Consider the following 19760-nt stretch of genomic DNA (forward strand, 5'->3'; position numbering starts at 1 on the left):
TGTAGAAAATGAAGATAGAGATAAAAGTGAAAATATTTCAAAAGTTAAACAAACACCAGAAAAATGAAGTAAGAAAATATTTTTAATAAACTAACCAAACACCTGAAAATGATGAAAGGGAAGTGATTTTCATGGAAAATGACTTCCACGGAAAATATTTTCCCAAGGAAAACATTTTACTTCCAACCAAACAGACCCTTAAGGATTGTTCTTTTCCTTCTATATAATGAGAAGACTACTTTGGAAACATGTTTCAGCTATGGATAACTTGGAAAGTAGATTAGCTAAAGATTTGCTACTATGCATTACAAAGAGTTCAAAGGTTTCCCCTAGTGATTTAGGCAACAACTATGGCACCTACATAGATTATAATTGATTCCTAATTATGATTTCTCATGATTTTTTGCTCGTTATGAACTAATTTTGGTTTGCTGTTAAAATGTTGACTACTAAATAGTTCTAGCAAACCTGTGGCATTTTCAAGTTTGGAATCTGCTTGAACTATTCTGGATCATAGGTTTGAAAGTAAATGAGTTTGATGTCGGTTTTTATTCATTGAATTTTGTTTAATTGATCATGTTCACCTGGATTATGTACTACACACTAAGAATGTCTTGGAAAACATATAAGATGCTAAGAATATGTAGCGTCCTTGTGAAGATCACCTATATGTATCAGCTGAATACTTTTAACAACCTCACTGCAAAAGCCATATCTAAACTTGCTCTGTTAAGCACGTGTAGATTCCTTCTCCACGTAGATTCTATTTATATAATGTCTTTCCTCTTTATGTTCATCATTGCCTCTTTTCTTCTTCAGCCTAAAGTCTCTTTCCTCTCTACTTTTCATCGTCACTAATCCTCTTGCTTCTCTTCTCCCTCTGACTTTTCTTTATCGCCAACAACTTTTCTTTAAGTCTCACAAATTCATGGTCCTTTTTTTCAAGGTAAGTAATTTGTTTAATCGATGCTTTTGTTTATGTATTCACACCATGTCATTGGATTTAAGTTAATAGTTTTGTGAATATTACATTATAGGGTTGTTTTTAGTCTAATAAAAAATTCATTTAATTATTTCCTTCCAAGCGGCCCCTTTAGCTAATGATGCAGGTGTTGGAATGTATGCCCTAAAACAATGTATTTGTTTTTATTTTATACATTCCTTATTATATGTTTTGTATTTTAATAACTTCTTATTTATCTGTTAAATATTAGATACAACCGATAAAGTCCTTATAATATTACTAATGTGATGATAGTCACAAGAGTTGGTGACTATGAGATATCAATCACATTTATAGTAATATTATTAAAATTCCCTAGTTTTTGTACTAATGAAATAGGACATCTTTAGTACGGTAAAACTAGTACACAGTTAGCCTCTAATTAATGTAATTAGTGGTTGTTCTCATCAACTATGGTATAAAGATACTTAGGCTAATGTGTAGATGATTTGAAAAGTACAAATGCATTGGAGTGATCCGTTTAGAGATCCCGTTAGGATATCTATCTAGTGCCAATGGTGTATCTCTAGTGAAAAATTGTGTAAGTGATCCTGCGACTTGAGATCACCATAGTATCTTGAGTGTGAATCGCTACATTTTGACTCTATTTACTTGTTACTCTTCGTGAGTACCTTAAAGTGTAGAAGTTGGATGTAGTGTGAAGCACGTAAAGAAAATGGGTGATCAAGATAGGATTTACCACTCTGATAGAAGGAGTTGATATCCGGATGGCCACTAGTGAGAAATTAACCCTAAAGTCGACTATTAGGTAAATTGAAGAATGTCTTCAATTTAACCTAATTAAGGGTAAATTTCGGGAACTGGAAAATTTAATTAGTCATCAAGGAATTGGCACTTATTCCTCATTCCTGACTGATTGGATATCTTTGGTGAAAGGATAATAATTACACGGTAATTTTTCACGGAAAGGTTAGGTCAAATTCCCTTGACTAATTCCGAATAATTGGGCAGTCGCGATGTGTTGCTAGACACCGCTCGTGATTTATAATTATGGGTTAATTATTTATTATAAGTTATGATAAAATAAAGTTGTTTATTTTATCTAATTATTAAACCATAATTATTACTAATACATTCGGGACCTATTGGGTCACACGCAATAGAGATTGAATCCTGGATTAAAACTATGTAAAATGTCGGGGTTTAATTTTAAAAGAAAATTAATCCCAGGCCTATTTGAGCAGATAAGAGTAAATGGTTATCTCTTATCTATCAGATAATGATAGATAGAGTCTTATGTGATGAGAAGTCTGAGGTTTTTGTTTTTGAATCAAACAAGAAGACTAATCAATCTATCATATGAGATACATCTCTCTCTTTCTCCGATGGTTTTTTTTTTTTTTGGGGTTTAGCTGAGATACAGAAAGAGTGTGTGAGCGTCACATACGATAGAGAGAGAAAATTATACGTTCGAAGAGAGTAAAAAGGCTAGCACCTTTTCTCTTCAATACATAGTTCGTGAGACGATCCAGGGTTGCTCTAGCGTGGATATCAGTAGAGGCAGGACGATTGGACTGCTCAAGGGCTGACCATCCTCAAACAACGCTGCAAGGAGACGCCGATTGGATTAAGGTAATCCTAAAACCCTACTTTTAGTACATCATACGTAAAATCTAGGGTGATTCCTGGATGGTTTTAGGGAAATTTTTTTTTTATTTTTCCGCTGCGTAGTGTCCCTAAAACCAACAGTGGTATCAGAGCCATCCCTAAGAATTGTTTTTGGGTTTTTCAAAACAAAAAAAAAAAGGAAAAAAAAAGGGTTTTTCATGAAAGCTTATGAAAGCTGCGTTATGCGCACGAAGCTTAGGAAGCGGCGGACATCATAAGCATCTGGGCTTTTCTTTCTTTCGTGGATTTGAGTCACCCATGGTCATAGTTGATCATCTGCAAAAGTTGCAGGATGATCATTGGACCAAAAAGAAAAAAAAAAAAAAACCATAGCAAGTTTGCGTTAGCAAACCTGCGGTTGCTGCGATGTTGCAGCTGCAAGGACTGCCGCCAGCTGCTGCTGCCGTGGGAGGCCATGGTGGTTTTTCCTTGGTGGCAGTGGAAGGTTGTACGCCTGGTAGTGGTTGCTGGGTAGAAGAGCTGTGAGCTCTCTGGGACAAAAACGCAACAAAATTGTTGCAGACATCAGCGAGGGCACAGCAGCCTCCTCACGGTTGCTGCCCATGGCCTGCGGTGGCTGCTACCAGCAGCCGCTGCCACTGGTGGTCAGTGGAGACTCCAGTGGTGGTGGCTGTTGCGGTGGTAGCTCCGCTATCCAGCGAACAGGCGCGACAACAACGAGGATCAGCAGCAATCAGGCACGTTTGCTGCTTGATGTTGCAGCCGACTGGATGTTACAGCTTGTTTCCAGTAAACTCCCTGGTGGTTGCCGCTGGGAGTTGCCGCTGTTGATGGTCAGTGGAGACTTCAGCGGTGGTGACTGAAGAGGTGGTGTCCAATGGTAGCTGCCGGTGGTGTCCAGTGGTTTAAGAAAAAAAAAATTTTTTCCCCCTTAAAGCTTGAAGTTTTGAACTTTTGGAAATCTTCTGAATTAAATCCCATTTTAATTGTTAAAATGTGTTATGGAATCATTTATTTCAGATATTATTAGGTTGGGAAATAAATTAGAACTAATTGATTAATTTGAATTATTTTCCCATTCTTTCCTCAAATTAGTTGAGGATAAATTTGACTTAATAAAATTTAATTTTACCAATATTTCTTGCGTATGCATGGACCCAAAATTTGTTTGGGACCTTAGGAATTAAATCCAATTAATCCATGAATTGAGATTGCTTATTTTACATGCTTTTCTTTTATTTAAAGTTGTTTAAATTGTGAAAATACATGGTGGATGGTTGTGGATATAGCACGCAATATGATTGTGGTACTTTGGAAGGTTACAATCATTCTAGGTTTGAATGGTTGTAATTAATTTTAAAATAGGGCCTGCGTGTCCTGCCTTTCTTATTTTCTAATTGTAATTTCCTTTCTTATCTAAATTCCCCCCGAATGTAACTCGGGGTTTCTTCTATACTATTTGTAATGTACAATAGATAGGAATAGATGATAGGAATTTAAATTATCGATACAGAAATTGTAACTTTGAAAAGAAGAAAGGAAGCATACGACGACGAAGGGGTTCATCTCGTATTCAGAGACTTTAGTAAATTGCTAATTTCCTTAGTGGCCGGGGAAATTAGTTTAGGAATATCCACAACCATCCACGATTTAAATTCATGTTTATAAGTTTGAAATGGTTATATGTGTGAGAACCCTGAAAATATACATATAAATATCAGTGCATATTTTATTTGCATTTTAATTCTTTAATAAATTTTAGCACTAAGTCCCATTGTTTTTAAATAAGTACATAGAAATAAACGTTATGTGCAAAATAAAAGAATTGTGCTAGACTACCAAACTTCTTAGTTTTGTTACATTAACTTCATATTTCGATGGTAAACTATTTCATTGATCTAAGAATTAAATTTCTTTTTTGAATTCTAGTATTGTAATTAATTGTTTTGAAATAAAAGTGTAAAGATAATTTCTATGTAAAAAAAAAATAATATAATTGTGCCCAATATTGAATTATTCGGTTTTGTTACACTAAATTAATATTTCTCGAGTTAGAGTAATTTTATTGCTTAAAAACAAACTCTTTGAATTCCGATAGCTAATTTAATCGTTAATAATGTTAAGAGTTAATAGGAACCTTAGTATTAAGTTGCATTTGATAATTTTAGACAAAACCATTACAAGTACACTTAGTATACTTAGGACGTTAAAATCTCGATAATCAAATCTTTGCGAGATTAGTATATTATTAAGTATTCAAATTACATTTGGGATAAATTTTGGAATTAGATTAAGTTAGAAATAGGGACTTAAGTGGATATTAGGAGTGGATATTAGGAGAGCAAGTGAAAAGATCAAAATTACCCTCACAACCTCACGAAATAACCGTCTGTCACCACCTCACATTCGGCCAATACATTTCTTTCCCACTCCAACACACAACCGCACAAGCACTCTACCTCCATTGCCAAAACCGCGGCTCCACCTCCACTTTTCTTCACAATCCAACTTCTCACCTCAGCTCCACAACACCATTTCCCTTTCGGATCAGCAGCTGGAGCAAGGTAGGAGAGCTGAAATCCGCAAGCTACACCCAGTTTTCCAGCCGCAACAACCACCACAGCTCCACCATCTGCTCAGCCAAGACAACCCCAAACCAGTCGCGAGCCTAGGGAAATAATTCTGCCCAGATTTGTTCGTGCGTGAACGGAGCATTAGCAGAGGTACTTCTTGATCTAGTTTGAGTTGATTAGAGGGTTCTGGAGCTAACTTAAAATCTTGCATGTTGATTATTAGACTTCGGATGGTAGTTACAAAAACAGCAAAAATTTTCTGATGTGCGATAGTGCTTCATCCGAGACTGATTGGAATGATGCTACCTTAGATGATCAAACTCTGTTATTCTGAGCTTGTTGTGATGTTTAATTAACTAATCACTAACTAATTAAATTGTTCAAAGCTTTGCATGGGAACTTGGAACTTTCGGATGATGAACCAAGGAACATAAGAAATTCTGTTTTGATGTAGTAATGTTGCCGTGAGCTTGAGCAGAAAATGTAAGTTTAACTTGCCTAAATGTGACCCTCTGAATTGATCCCTGTGCTTAATTAGTCAATAACTAATCAGTTAAGCTGTGCATGTAGCAATGAGATGGCCTAAACCAGAAAAATAAAAAGGAAAATTTGAAAGTGGTTCATGCATGATCACCGAGGCTCATGGGAGAATTTCTGGATTTTTGGGAAATTTGTAGTTGCTAATTGAATTCAATTTTTGAGTTAAAAATGTCAACTAGTTAGCTAAGTGTTTAAACGCTGAATTGAGTACCTAATACCATACTTAAACCAAGGAAAAATTCGAACTAAAGTAGATTGGTTGCTGGAAATTTTGGGTGATAGCCGAAGGGGTATGATCCAGAATTTCAATATCGTTGGGAAAATTGTAATTTGTTTCTGGAAATTTATTTTATTTCCTTGGATTATGGTGGCTCAGAATTTCATAAGAGATGCAAATTTCAAGATATACAATTTGTTTAGCAACGAACCAATTAGTACATATAAAGTTGGAACCAAAAACGCTAGTATACAATTGCTGGAAATTCTCTTGTGATTGCCGAATATTGAGTTGAATTATCAACTTGGATTCTGGAAATTTTCTTGAAAATATAATGGTTAAAATGCCTGGAATATGTTGTTTGGGAATCTATAAGGAATGCATGGACGGCTTGAAATAAAAACATGTTGGTGTTAAAAGAAAAAAAAAAAGGAGTTTTTCATTAGTGGAAAATGAAACTCCAGATTTTCGGATGTCCCTGACCAGTCTCGATAAAATGTTTATATCTTGGTGTAGGAAAATCCGTTTAAGGCGCCGTCAGTGGTATTTGAAACTAGAATCATAGGCCTTTGACCTATAGAGATTTCGTATTTTTCCTCCATGTGTATCGCTGTCTGTGAATGTTTAAAGTAGACTGTTTTGCATGAATATCCTGTTTCTTTGAGAAACTAAACTTGAATTTGGATTGAGATTTTATCTTACTTGTGGTTCAAATTCTTGATTCAATTGTAGTTGGAAGTAACTAATGTCGTCAAGGGCCAATGATTGATGAAGCCCTTGGCCATTTGAATGACTTTATAAGTACCACGGTGTGATGAAAGTGAATTGCTGGAATGTCTTGGAAGCTTTACTTTTACTTTTACTTGCTTATGTTGGGTTTGCTGAGACCAAGTGCTAATGATTGATGAAGCCTTGGTTGATCATGTTAGTTTATTCGGAAATGCACTTGTTGAAATTTAAGGCTAATGATTGACGAAGTCCTAGTAATTTGTTATGTGATTTTTACCACATTTTGATTCATATTATGATTTCGAAACGGAATCGGAGCTGTGGAAGTTGTATCGACTTAGCGAACTCGAGTAACTGTGGTCAAATTAATCAAAAATATTTTTCCAGCTAGTATTATATTATAAAACTCCATATCTAGTGCTTTGCCTAAAAATTTTCCAACTCGATAATTTCCTTTAGCTCAAACTAGCCTTGATAGCTATAGTAAATAAGTTCTATAGCTTTTGAAAACTTTAAGTCTTATTTTAACTCCTTTTCTTTCCTTAAGCTTTGCACTTGGATAGTTAACTATAGGAAAAGTTCCAAAATACGAGTTTTACTAATTTTAGTGAAAAGCTTGAGAAACTTACTCGGCAAGAAACCTTATTTTTAGGTAAAATAGTTTAGTAATAATTTTGCAAAAACCATAGCTTTAAAGAAATGTTCAAAGTAACTTCCTAACGTGGATATTAAGAGATTTGTCGATTTATTTCAAGAAAGTAATACAAGTTATTTTTTTCAGGAAAAGTATCTTAATGAAAACTATAGGAAACAATCCTTCTACTTTGTCACGTATTAACCCAAGGGACTCTTGATTTCCTAAGGGAAAGTGAATTAGTAGTATGTAATTATACCTCAATGTCTATAAGCTTAAAAACGGAGTAAAAACTTATAGTTTCAATATTTGTTATTTTAGGGTATCGTGAGGAAGTGGAACTCGAATCCCAATTTGACATCTGAACTTCACTCTTGGTGAGTGTCCCTGTTTGTTCTATTCTTACATGATTAAGTGCTTCCTTGAATTTAAGTGTGATAATCGCAAAAATTGGTTTTGATCCATCGAAGTGAGCGGTGTGTACTTTACCACACTAGTCGTTCGAGTGGTGACTTGTGTAAAGCATTTTTTTTGTGAATCCAAGTGCTTGACGTAAAGTCGTTGGGTGAATCCCTCGACGAGTCAATAATAATAAATCAAGTGCTAGACGTAAAGTCGTTGGGTGAATCCCTCGACGAGTCAATAAGAGTAAATCAAGTGCTAGACGTAAAGTCGTTGGGTGAATCCCTCGACGAGTCAATAATAATAAATCAAGTGCTAGACGTAAAGTCGTTGGGTGAATCCCTCGACGAGTCAATAAGAGTAAATCAAGTGCTAGACGTAAAGTCGTTGGGTGAATCCCTCGACGAGTCAATAATAATAAATCAAGTGCTAGACGTAAAGTCGTTGGGTGAATCCCTCGACGAGTCAATAATAGTAAATCAAGTGCTAGACGTAAAGTCGTTGGGTGAATCCCTCGACGAGTCAATAAGAGTAAATCAAGTGCTAGACGTAAAGTCGTTGGGTGAATCCCTCGACGAGTCAATAATAATAATGTAAGTTCAGGACGTAACGTCGTTGGGTGAATCCCTCGACCAGTCTAAGGTACACTTGGGTATTATCGCCTTCCTATTTGTTTACTTCAGTCGAATCAATACGTGCTAATTGTTTTAATTGATTGCATGTTTTTGGGGCACCACTGAGCTTTAGCTCACCCCACGTTTAATTGTTTTCCTTGACAGGTCTTGAAGTTTGAGAAATCTGAGCAGTGCTGATTTCTTTTAATTTGTACTTGAATCTTAAGACTGCAGTTTACCGTTGTATTGTATTGTGAATTGAAAAACGTATTGGTTATTTTGGATTGCCACTTGAAGCTGGAAAATGTTTAAACCCTAATTATTATGTTTGGCTTGTATGGTTGTAATCGTGGTGTGTGACAGTATATATCCGGATTGGTACGACCTTATACCTTAGAGGTAACGCGTGAGATGTATAAGAGCCGTCGACTGGCTATCTTCTTTACTGCTATCTCTGAAGTTAATGTAGATTTAAGGATGATCCTATCTGGGAAAAGTTGTTTTGTAACAGATTAGGTTATTCTTCGGAAGGATCCGGGTTAGTGTGCGTGCGTGAGTCCTGGCGAGAGCTGGGCAGACGGCCCGCCAACCCTCTGGTTCGCCTTAGGGGGAAGTGGGGTCGTGGGCAGACGGCCCGCCAACCCTCTGGTTCGCCTTAGGGGGAAGTGGGGTCGTCACAGGTGGTATCAGAGCTCTTATCGAGCTCGTGCCGGGAAAGGATTCTCGGACTGTGGGGATTGGCTTGTTAAGTGTGAAACAAAAGTCGATAGTTGAGGATATTAGATATGTATGTTGGGTAGGAATCTCAAATGTAGGTAAGTTACTCTTGGGACTGGCCAGCCTGAGATGTAAATTATCCTATTGTCGGATTCTTGTACCCGAATACCAGATATTTCATTCAATGATGTATTTGCAAATTTGGAAGAATTTAGTATATTGCATTATGATGTGATTAGAGATCAAATCCAGAAAAGTAGAACCGAAAGTATCAAGTTTAGCTTTTGAAAGATAAAAGTGAAGAGCCAATAGTGAGATCTTGAAGATTAGTGCCAATTCTGTACTTAAGATGAATAATTTTACTAGTCATTCAATGGTAAATGGAATATATGCCATCTCTTACCCAAAATAATGGTTTAGACATAGAATTGAGTGAAATAGTAGTTTAGACAGGAACTATGCAGTTGTGAACAGCTTTAAACCTTGAGGAGAGTCTTTAAAACTGAGGTGAGATAAGTTGACGAATTTGCCATGTGAGGTGAGTTATCGATGACATTGTGGTTCCTTAAGTTTTACTGGAGGACTATTCGGGACTAACGTCCAAAAGGATAAAGATAACTAGTTGTTAGGTTATTAGAAAAGCCAATGTATGAAATGTTTGAGATCATTTAGAATACTTAAGAGTCATTGATGTACTTAAGTAATGATCATGTTATTCGATTTAATATTAGACGTGGTAGATCTACAATCCACTAAGGTTAAGTTGAATCTAAACTAAGGGGTTGAGCTATTAGTTATGTGGTTATAATAATTTGCGTATTATTGAATTGTTTTCTTTCGTGTTTATAAAGATTGAAGTTTGAGTTATGTATGAAAATATTGAATGTATTCGTGAATTGTTTGGCTCTTGAAGTTGTATGAAATTGGTGTGCAATGTGACTCATATTGTGTGTATGAAACTTGATGACTACACGTCTACTTTGTTATAATGTTGAAAAAAAAAATAAATAAATAAATTCTCGAACCAACTCAATTCCAAACACCAATGGGTGATAAGAATATAATCAGTAGCTTAACTCATAATAATTGCGAATTCTGGATCGGAGGGCATAAAATACTAGTGGATCTAATCAGAGTGGATATAAAAGGTTATGATGTTATTATAGGAATGAATTTTTTAACTCATCATCATGCTAAGCTTGATTTCAGAGCAAAAGTGTTAGAATTTTGGATTTCCGGAGAAGCAACTTGGGAGTAAGAAGAAGAAATACAGAAAAAGTATTCCGATTTGTTTCTCAAGAAAGTGTGAATTTTGAGGACAAAATTCATTGTAAGGAGGGGAGGATGTGAGAACCCTGAAAATATACATATAAATATCAGTGCATATTTTATTTGCATTTTAATTCTTTAATAAATTTTAGCACTAAGTCCCATTGTTTTTAAATAAGTACATAGAAATAAACGTTATGTGCAAAATAAAAGAATTGTGCTAGACTACCAAACTTCTTAGTTTTGTTACATTAACTTCATATTTCGATGGTAAACTATTTCATTGATCTAAGAATTAAATTTCTTTTTTGAATTCTAGTATTGTAATTAATTGTTTTGAAATAAAAGTGTAAAGATAATTTCTATGTAAAAAAAAAAATAATATAATTGTGCCCAATATTGAATTATTCGGTTTTGTTACACTAAATTAATATTTCTCGAGTTAGAGTAATTTTATTGCTTAAAAACAAACTCTTTGAATTCCGATAGCTAATTTAATCGTTAATAATGTTAAGAGTTAATAGGAACCTTAGTATTAAGTTGCATTTGATAATTTTAGACAAAACCATTACAAGTACACTTAGTATACTTAGGACGTTAAAATCTCGATAATCAAATCTTTGCGAGATTAGTATATTATTAAGTATTCAAATTACATTTGGGATAAATTTTGGAATTAGATTAAGTTAGAAATAGGGACTTAAGTGGATATTAGGAGTGGATATTAGGAGAGCAAGTGAAAAGATCAAAATTACCCTCACAACCTCACGAAATAACCGTCTGTCACCACCTCACATTCGGCCAATACATTTCTTTCCCACTCCAACACACAACCGCACAAGCACTCTACCTCCATTGCCAAAACCGCGGCTCCACCTCCACTTTTCTTCACAATCCAACTTCTCACCTCAGCTCCACAACACCATTTCCCTTTCGGATCAGCAGCTGGAGCAAGGTAGGAGAGCTGAAATCCGCAAGCTACACCCAGTTTTCCAGCCGCAACAACCACCACAGCTCCACCATCTGCTCAGCCAAGACAACCCCAAACCAGTCGCGAGCCTAGGGAAATAATTCTGCCCAGATTTGTTCGTGCGTGAACGGAGCATTAGCAGAGGTACTTCTTGATCTAGTTTGAGTTGATTAGAGGGTTCTGGAGCTAACTTAAAATCTTGCATGTTGATTATTAGACTTCGGATGGTAGTTACAAAAACAGCAAAAATTTTCTGATGTGCGATAGTGCTTCATCCGAGACTGATTGGAATGATGCTACCTTAGATGATCAAACTCTGTTATTCTGAGCTTGTTGTGATGTTTAATTAACTAATCACTAACTAATTAAATTGTTCAAAGCTTTGCATGGGAACTTGGAACTTTCGGATGATGAACCAAGGAACATAAGAAATTCTGTTTTGATGTAGTAATGTTGCCGTGAGCTTGAGCAGAAAATGTAAGTTTAACTTGCCTAAATGTGACCCTCTGAATTGATCCCTGTGCTTAATTAGTCAATAACTAATCAGTTAAGCTGTGCATGTAGCAATGAGATGGCCTAAACCAGAAAAATAAAAAGGAAAATTTGAAAGTGGTTCATGCATGATCACCGAGGCTCATGGGAGAATTTCTGGATTTTTGGGAAATTTGTAGTTGCTAATTGAATTCAATTTTTGAGTTAAAAATGTCAACTAGTTAGCTAAGTGTTTAAACGCTGAATTGAGTACCTAATACCATACTTAAACCAAGGAAAAATTCGAACTAAAGTAGATTGGTTGCTGGAAATTTTGGGTGATAGCCGAAGGGGTATGATCCAGAATTTCAATATCGTTGGGAAAATTGTAATTTGTTTCTGGAAATTTATTTTATTTCCTTGGATTATGGTGGCTCAGAATTTCATAAGAGATGCAAATTTCAAGATATACAATTTGTTTAGCAACGAACCAATTAGTACATATAAAGTTGGAACCAAAAACGCTAGTATACAATTGCTGGAAATTCTCTTGTGATTGCCGAATATTGAGTTGAATTATCAACTTGGATTCTGGAAATTTTCTTGAAAATATAATGGTTAAAATGCCTGGAATATGTTGTTTGGGAATCTATAAGGAATGCATGGACGGCTTGAAATAAAAACATGTTGGTGTTAAAAGAAAAAAAAAAAAGGAGTTTTTCATTAGTGGAAAATGAAACTCCAGATTTTCGGATGTCCCTGACCAGTCTCGATAAAATGTTTATATCTTGGTGTAGGAAAATCCGTTTAAGGCGCCGTCAGTGGTATTTGAAACTAGAATCATAGGCCTTTGACCTATAGAGATTTCGTATTTTTCCTCCATGTGTATCGCTGTCTGTGAATGTTTAAAGTAGACTGTTTTGCATGAATATCCTGTTTCTTTGAGAAACTAAACTTGAATTTGGATTGAGATTTTATCTTACTTGTGGTTCAAATTCTTGATTCAATTGTAGTTGGAAGTAACTAATGTCGTCAAGGGCCAATGATTGATGAAGCCCTTGGCCATTTGAATGACTTTATAAGTACCACGGTGTGATGAAAGTGAATTGCTGGAATGTCTTGGAAGCTTTACTTTTACTTTTACTTGCTTATGTTGGGTTTGCTGAGACCAAGTGCTAATGATTGATGAAGCCTTGGTTGATCATGTTAGTTTATTCGGAAATGCACTTGTTGAAATTTAAGGCTAATGATTGACGAAGTCCTAGTAATTTGTTATGTGATTTTTACCACATTTTGATTCATATTATGATTTCGAAACGGAATCGGAGCTGTGGAAGTTGTATCGACTTAGCGAACTCGAGTAACTGTGGTCAAATTAATCAAAAATATTTTTCCAGCTAGTATTATATTATAAAACTCCATATCTAGTGCTTTGCCTAAAAATTTTCCAACTCGATAATTTCCTTTAGCTCAAACTAGCCTTGATAGCTATAGTAAATAAGTTCTATAGCTTTTGAAAACTTTAAGTCTTATTTTAACTCCTTTTCTTTCCTTAAGCTTTGCACTTGGATAGTTAACTATAGGAAAAGTTCCAAAATACGAGTTTTACTAATTTTAGTGAAAAGCTTGAGAAACTTACTCGGCAAGAAACCTTATTTTTAGGTAAAATAGTTTAGTAATAATTTTGCAAAAACCATAGCTTTAAAGAAATGTTCAAAGTAACTTCCTAACGTGGATATTAAGAGATTTGTCGATTTATTTCAAGAAAGTAATACAAGTTATTTTTTTCAGGAAAAGTATCTTAATGAAAACTATAGGAAACAATCCTTCTACTTTGTCACGTATTAACCCAAGGGACTCTTGATTTCCTAAGGGAAAGTGAATTAGTAGTATGTAATTATACCTCAATGTCTATAAGCTTAAAAACGGAGTAAAAACTTATAGTTTCAATATTTGTTATTTTAGGGTATCGTGAGGAAGTGGAACTCGAATCCCAATTTGACATCTGAACTTCACTCTTGGTGAGTGTCCCTGTTTGTTCTATTCTTACATGATTAAGTGCTTCCTTGAATTTAAGTGTGATAATCGCAAAAATTGGTTTTGATCCATCGAAGTGAGCGGTGTGTACTTTACCACACTAGTCGTTCGAGTGGTGACTTGTGTAAAGCATTTTTTTTGTGAATCCAAGTGCTTGACGTAAAGTCGTTGGGTGAATCCCTCGACGAGTCAATAATAATAAATCAAGTGCTAGACGTAAAGTCGTTGGGTGAATCCCTCGACGAGTCAATAAGAGTAAATCAAGTGCTAGACGTAAAGTCGTTGGGTGAATCCCTCGACGAGTCAATAATAATAAATCAAGTGCTAGACGTAAAGTCGTTGGGTGAATCCCTCGACGAGTCAATAAGAGTAAATCAAGTGCTAGACGTAAAGTCGTTGGGTGAATCCCTCGACGAGTCAATAATAATAAATCAAGTGCTAGACGTAAAGTCGTTGGGTGAATCCCTCGACGAGTCAATAATAGTAAATCAAGTGCTAGACGTAAAGTCGTTGGGTGAATCCCTCGACGAGTCAATAAGAGTAAATCAAGTGCTAGACGTAAAGTCGTTGGGTGAATCCCTCGACGAGTCAATAATAATAATGTAAGTTCAGGACGTAACGTCGTTGGGTGAATCCCTCGACCAGTCTAAGGTACACTTGGGTATTATCGCCTTCCTATTTGTTTACTTCAGTCGAATCAATACGTGCTAATTGTTTTAATTGATTGCATGTTTTTGGGGCACCACTGAGCTTTAGCTCACCCCACGTTTAATTGTTTTCCTTGACAGGTCTTGAAGTTTGAGAAATCTGAGCAGTGCTGATTTCTTTTAATTTGTACTTGAATCTTAAGACTGCAGTTTACCGTTGTATTGTATTGTGAATTGAAAAACGTATTGGTTATTTTGGATTGCCACTTGAAGCTGGAAAATGTTTAAACCCTAATTATTATGTTTGGCTTGTATGGTTGTAATCGTGGTGTGTGACAGTATATATCCGGATTGGTACGACCTTATACCTTAGAGGTAACGCGTGAGATGTATAAGAGCCGTCGACTGGCTATCTTCTTTACTGCTATCTCTGAAGTTAATGTAGATTTAAGGATGATCCTATCTGGGAAAAGTTGTTTTGTAACAGATTAGGTTATTCTTCGGAAGGATCCGGGTTAGTGTGCGTGCGTGAGTCCTGGCGAGAGCTGGGCAGACGGCCCGCCAACCCTCTGGTTCGCCTTAGGGGGAAGTGGGGTCGTCACAATATGCATGTTTATTGATGAGACCAAATGAGCAATTTTTCCAAAATTTTAATTATAAAATATTTTTGGAAAAAGAGACAAATCCCTCAACTATAATATTAAATCAATAAAATGCCTTCCATCATTATAGTATAAAACAAGAGTAGTTATTAAGTGCTAGCTTGTTGGGATTCACCCAAGGCTGCCTTACTTACTACGTGTTTTTGCTATGAGAAATGTTCTCAAGAATGATGGGTTTGATTTAACTAAAATTATGATTTGTTGGGATTCACTCAAAATCATTAATTTTAGAGGCAAGTGTTGGGTTGATCCATAGAGATTTAAAATCAAGAGTTGACACCCAACTGATCTAGGAATTGCAATAAGTTGTAATTGGTAAGAGTACCTACCTTTCATAATTATTTTCGATTTGTTAGGACGCACTCAAGGTCGAAAATAAATTAAGATAGGATCCTAGCCACTATGGAATTTTTGAAATTCCCGATTCAATTTTAGAGGGTAATTGATTTGAAAAAAAATAGTGGAAATAAAATCATATTTTGAAGTTTTTATGATTTTATTAAACAAAACATTTTTCTAACAAATTCTATCTTTCATTTTGTTGTAGAATGAGTAACAATTTGAGCCTTCGTACTATTCTTACTGATTGCAAACTCAACGACACGAACTTTCTTGATTGGCATCGTAACGTCCTTATCGTTCTCACTCATGAGAAAATTGAGTATGTACTTGACGGTCCAATGCCTCAAGAGCCTGAACCTACTGCACCTGCTGCTGTTAGAAATGCTTATAAGAAACATAAGGATGACAATAGGGAAGCCTCATGTATCATGATAGCTTCCATGACTCCTCAGCTTCAGTAGCAGCACATGAACATGGGGGCGTATGATATTGTACAACACCTGAGAGAGTTGTTTGAACAACAATCAAGGACGGTTAGATATGATACCTCTAAAGAATTGTTCAGGTGCAAGATGGCAGAGGGAGCACCTGTTGCTCCACATGTCTTAAAATTAATTGGACTAATTGAAAAACTGGCCGAATTAGGTTTTAAGATGGATAAGGAGCTGAATGTTGATTTAGTACTCCAATCTCTGCCAGATTCTTTCTCACAGTTCGTTATGAACTATCAGATGAATAATCTGCAGCACACTTTGCCTCAATTGTTGAATGTGCTGAAAACTGCTGAGAAAGAAATCAAAAAGGGAAAGGGCTCTACTGGTGTGCTTGTCGTTACTTCTTCTAAGAAGAGGAAGAGGCAAGAAAAGGGATTTAAGAAATCCAAAAACAAGCCCACCCAAAAGCCCAAAAAGGCAAAGGCGGACCAGTCCAAAGCAACCTGCTTCCATTGTAATCAAACTGGACATTGGAAAAGGAACTGCAAGTCATACTTGGAGAGCCTGAAGCAAAAGAAGCTTGCTGAAGCTTCATCATCAGGTACATATATGATTGAGATTAATGTGTCTACTTCCAAATCAGACTCTTGGGTATTAGATACCGGATGTGGTTCTCACATTTGCACATCTATGCAGGGTCTAAGGGACAGTAGAAAGCTGGGAAAAGGAGAAGTCACCCTACGTGTGGGCAATGGAGCAAAAGTTGTTGCTTTAGCTGTAGGGACTTATTATATCACTTTACCCAGTGGATTGATTTTAGAATTATTAAATTGTTACTGTGTTCCAGCACTTACTACAAACATCATTTCTATTTCCTGCTTGGATTTAAATGGGTTTCGGATAACCCAGGAGAATAAATGTTGTTCTTTTTCTAAAAATGGTGTGTTTTATGGTTCTGGAAGTTGGAATAACGGTTTATATATTCTAGATCTTGATCATCAAATTCTCAATGTGAGTGAAAAAAGAATGAGAACAGATAAACTAAATAAAACCTACCTCTGGCACTGTAGGCTTGGTCATGTAAATGAAAAACGCATCTCCAAGTTATACCAACATGGATACTTGGATTCATTTGATTATGAATCATATGATACATGCGAAGCTTGTTTACTTGGAAAAATGACCAAAATGCCCTTTACTGGAAAAGGGGAACGAGCCAGTGATTTACTTGGGTTAGTACACACTGATGTATGCGGCCCAATGTCGATCACTGCTAGAGGAGGTTTTTCATACTTCATCACCTTCACAGATGACCATTCGAGATATGGTTACGTGTATTTAATGAAATACAAATCTGAATCCTTTGAAAAGTTTAAGGAATTCAAGAATGAAGTAGAAAAACAAACCAATAAAAGTATTAAGATACTACGATCTGATCGTGGTGGAGAATACTTAAATGACGAGTTTGGAGTTTATTTAAAGGATAATGGAATAGTTCCACAATGGACTCCTCCAGGTACACCACAGTTAAATGGTGTATCTGAAAGGAGAAACCGAACCTTATTGGATATGGTTCGTTCTATGATGAGCCACTCAAGTGCCCCAAAATCGTTTTGGGGATTTGCATTAGATGCAGCCTCTTATACTCTTAATAGAGTACCCACTAAAGTTGTCGACTCCACACCATATGAGATATGGAAAGGAAAGAAACCAAATCTGTCTTATATGAAGGTTTGGGGCTGCCCAGCTTATGTGAAGAAGGCAGAGTCAGACAAGCTTGAACCTAGATCTGACAAATGTTTGTTTGTAGGGTATCCAATAGAGTCTATAGGATACTATTTCTACAATCCAATTGAGCAAAAGGTGTTTGTCTCAAAACATGCTATTTTTCTAGAGAAAGAATACATTCTAGAAAGAAGTAGTAGGAGTAGAATAGATCTTGAAGAAATTCAGGATCATCCAACAAACATTGAACGATCTAATGAAGAACAGTTTCAACCACATAATGATGGGGAAGATACTGAAGCTGTTGATACACAAGGGCTTCGTAGGTCAGTAATAACACGCTCAACTCCCAAGAGATACCAATTTCTTGTGAGCCATAGCAATGATGTTCTAGTCATTCAAGATGACGAACCCACTACCTACCAAGAGGCAATAAGTAATCCAGACTCCTCTAAATGGTTGGAAGCCATGAATTCCGAAATGAATTCCATGTATGACAATAAGGTGTGGACCTTAGTTGATCCACCTGAAGGGATAAAACCTGTAGGGTGCAAATGGATCTTCAAGAAGAAGACTGACATGGATGGTAATGTAGTTACCTATAAAGCTAGACTGGTAGCCAAAGGCTACAAGCAGAAAGAGGGAATCGATTATGATGAAACTTTCTCACCAGTAGCTATGCTTAAATCCATTCGGATATTGCTTGCCATAGCAGCATATCATGACTATGAGATTTGGCAGATGGATGTAAAGACCGCATTCCTTAACGGGACATTGCATGAGGATGTGTATATGACACAACCTGAAGGCTTTACATCTACAAATCCTAGTCAAATATGTAAACTACAAAAGTCCATTTATGGACTTAAGCAGGCATCTAGGAGTTGGAACATCCGATTCGATGAGACGATCAAGGAGTTTGGATTTCTCAAAAATCCGGATGAACCTTGTGTGTATAAGAAAGTTAGTGGGAGTTCAATTGTTTTCCTTATTTTATATGTAGATGACATATTAATAATGGGAAACAACATACCGATGTTACAATCGGTAAAGGGTTGGTTGTCGAAGAACTTTTCCATGAAAGATTTAGGAGAAGCGGCCTATATATTAGGCATTAAGATCTATAGGGATAGATCTAAAAGGCTACTGGGTCTTTCACAATCTACATACATAGAAAAGATGCTAAAAAGGTTTAGCATGGATCAGTCTAAGAGAGGTAATTTACCTATGACTCAGGGTATAAGCCTTTCTAAAAACATGTGTCCAAAGACAAAAGTTGAGACTGATAAGATGCACAATGTTCCATATGCTTCAGCAATTGGATCAATTATGTATGCTATGTTATGTACAAGACCTGATGTCTCCTATGCTCTGAGCGTCACAAGCAGATTTCAAGCTAATCCAGGTGAGGGTCATTGGATAGCAGTTAAGAACATTCTTAAGTACTTAAGAAGGACCAAAGATTTGTTCTTAATATATGGAAATGGTGAGTTAGAGCTCAAAGGCTATACTGATGCGAGTTTTCAATCAGATAAGGATGATTGTAAATCACAGTCAGGCTTCATTTTTACTCTTAATGGAGGTGCTGTCTGTTGGAAGAGTTCCAAACAAGACACCACAGCAGATTCTACAACAGAGGCTGAATACATTGCGGCCGCGGAAGCAGCTAAGGAAGCAGTTTGGATCAAGAAGTTCGTAACTGAACTTGGTGTGGTTCCAACCATTGTTGATCCGGTCACTTTGTACTGTGATAACAATGGAGCTATAGCTCAAGCCAAGGAACCTAGGTCTCATCAGCGATCCAAACATGTGCTTAGGAGATTTCACTTGATTAGAGAAATTGTTGCTAGGAATGATGTAAAGATAGAGAGAGTCTCCACAGAGGATAACATAGCTGATCCTCTTACTAAAGCTCTTCCTCAAAAGAAGCATGATAGTCATGTATTATCTTATGGGATGAAAAACATGGATAATGTGTTTTAGTGCAAGTGGGAGATTGTTGGAATGTATGCCCTAAAACAATGTATTTGTTTTTATTTTATACATTCCTTATTATATGTTTTGTATTTTAATAACTTCTTATTTATCTGTTAAATATTAGATACAACCGATAAAGGCCTTATAATATTACTAATGTGATGATAGTCACAAGAGTTGGTGACTATGAGATATCAATCACATTTA

General features: G+C 36.1%; 2 long non-coding RNA genes across 2 annotated transcripts; both read left to right on the plus strand.

Moving 5' to 3' along the window:
* Positions 1 to 4669: 4669 nt before the first annotated feature.
* On the plus strand, positions 4670 to 8627 carry LOC140008598 (uncharacterized). The gene is made up of 3 exons (XR_011816105.1): positions 4670 to 5316; positions 7608 to 7663; positions 8468 to 8627. It is a non-coding gene; the product is annotated as an uncharacterized lncRNA (long non-coding RNA).
* A 2125-nt stretch (positions 8628 to 10752) lies between these two features.
* LOC113741290 (uncharacterized) lies at positions 10753 to 14714 on the plus strand. The gene is made up of 3 exons (XR_003460580.2): positions 10753 to 11402; positions 13695 to 13750; positions 14555 to 14714. It is a non-coding gene; the product is annotated as an uncharacterized lncRNA (long non-coding RNA).
* The last annotated feature ends 5046 nt before the right edge of the window (positions 14715 to 19760 follow it).

The sequence above is a fragment of the Coffea arabica genome, chromosome 6c (assembly GCF_036785885.1).
Source record: "Coffea arabica cultivar ET-39 chromosome 6c, Coffea Arabica ET-39 HiFi, whole genome shotgun sequence".
Lineage (NCBI taxonomy): Eukaryota > Viridiplantae > Streptophyta > Magnoliopsida > Gentianales > Rubiaceae > Coffea > Coffea arabica.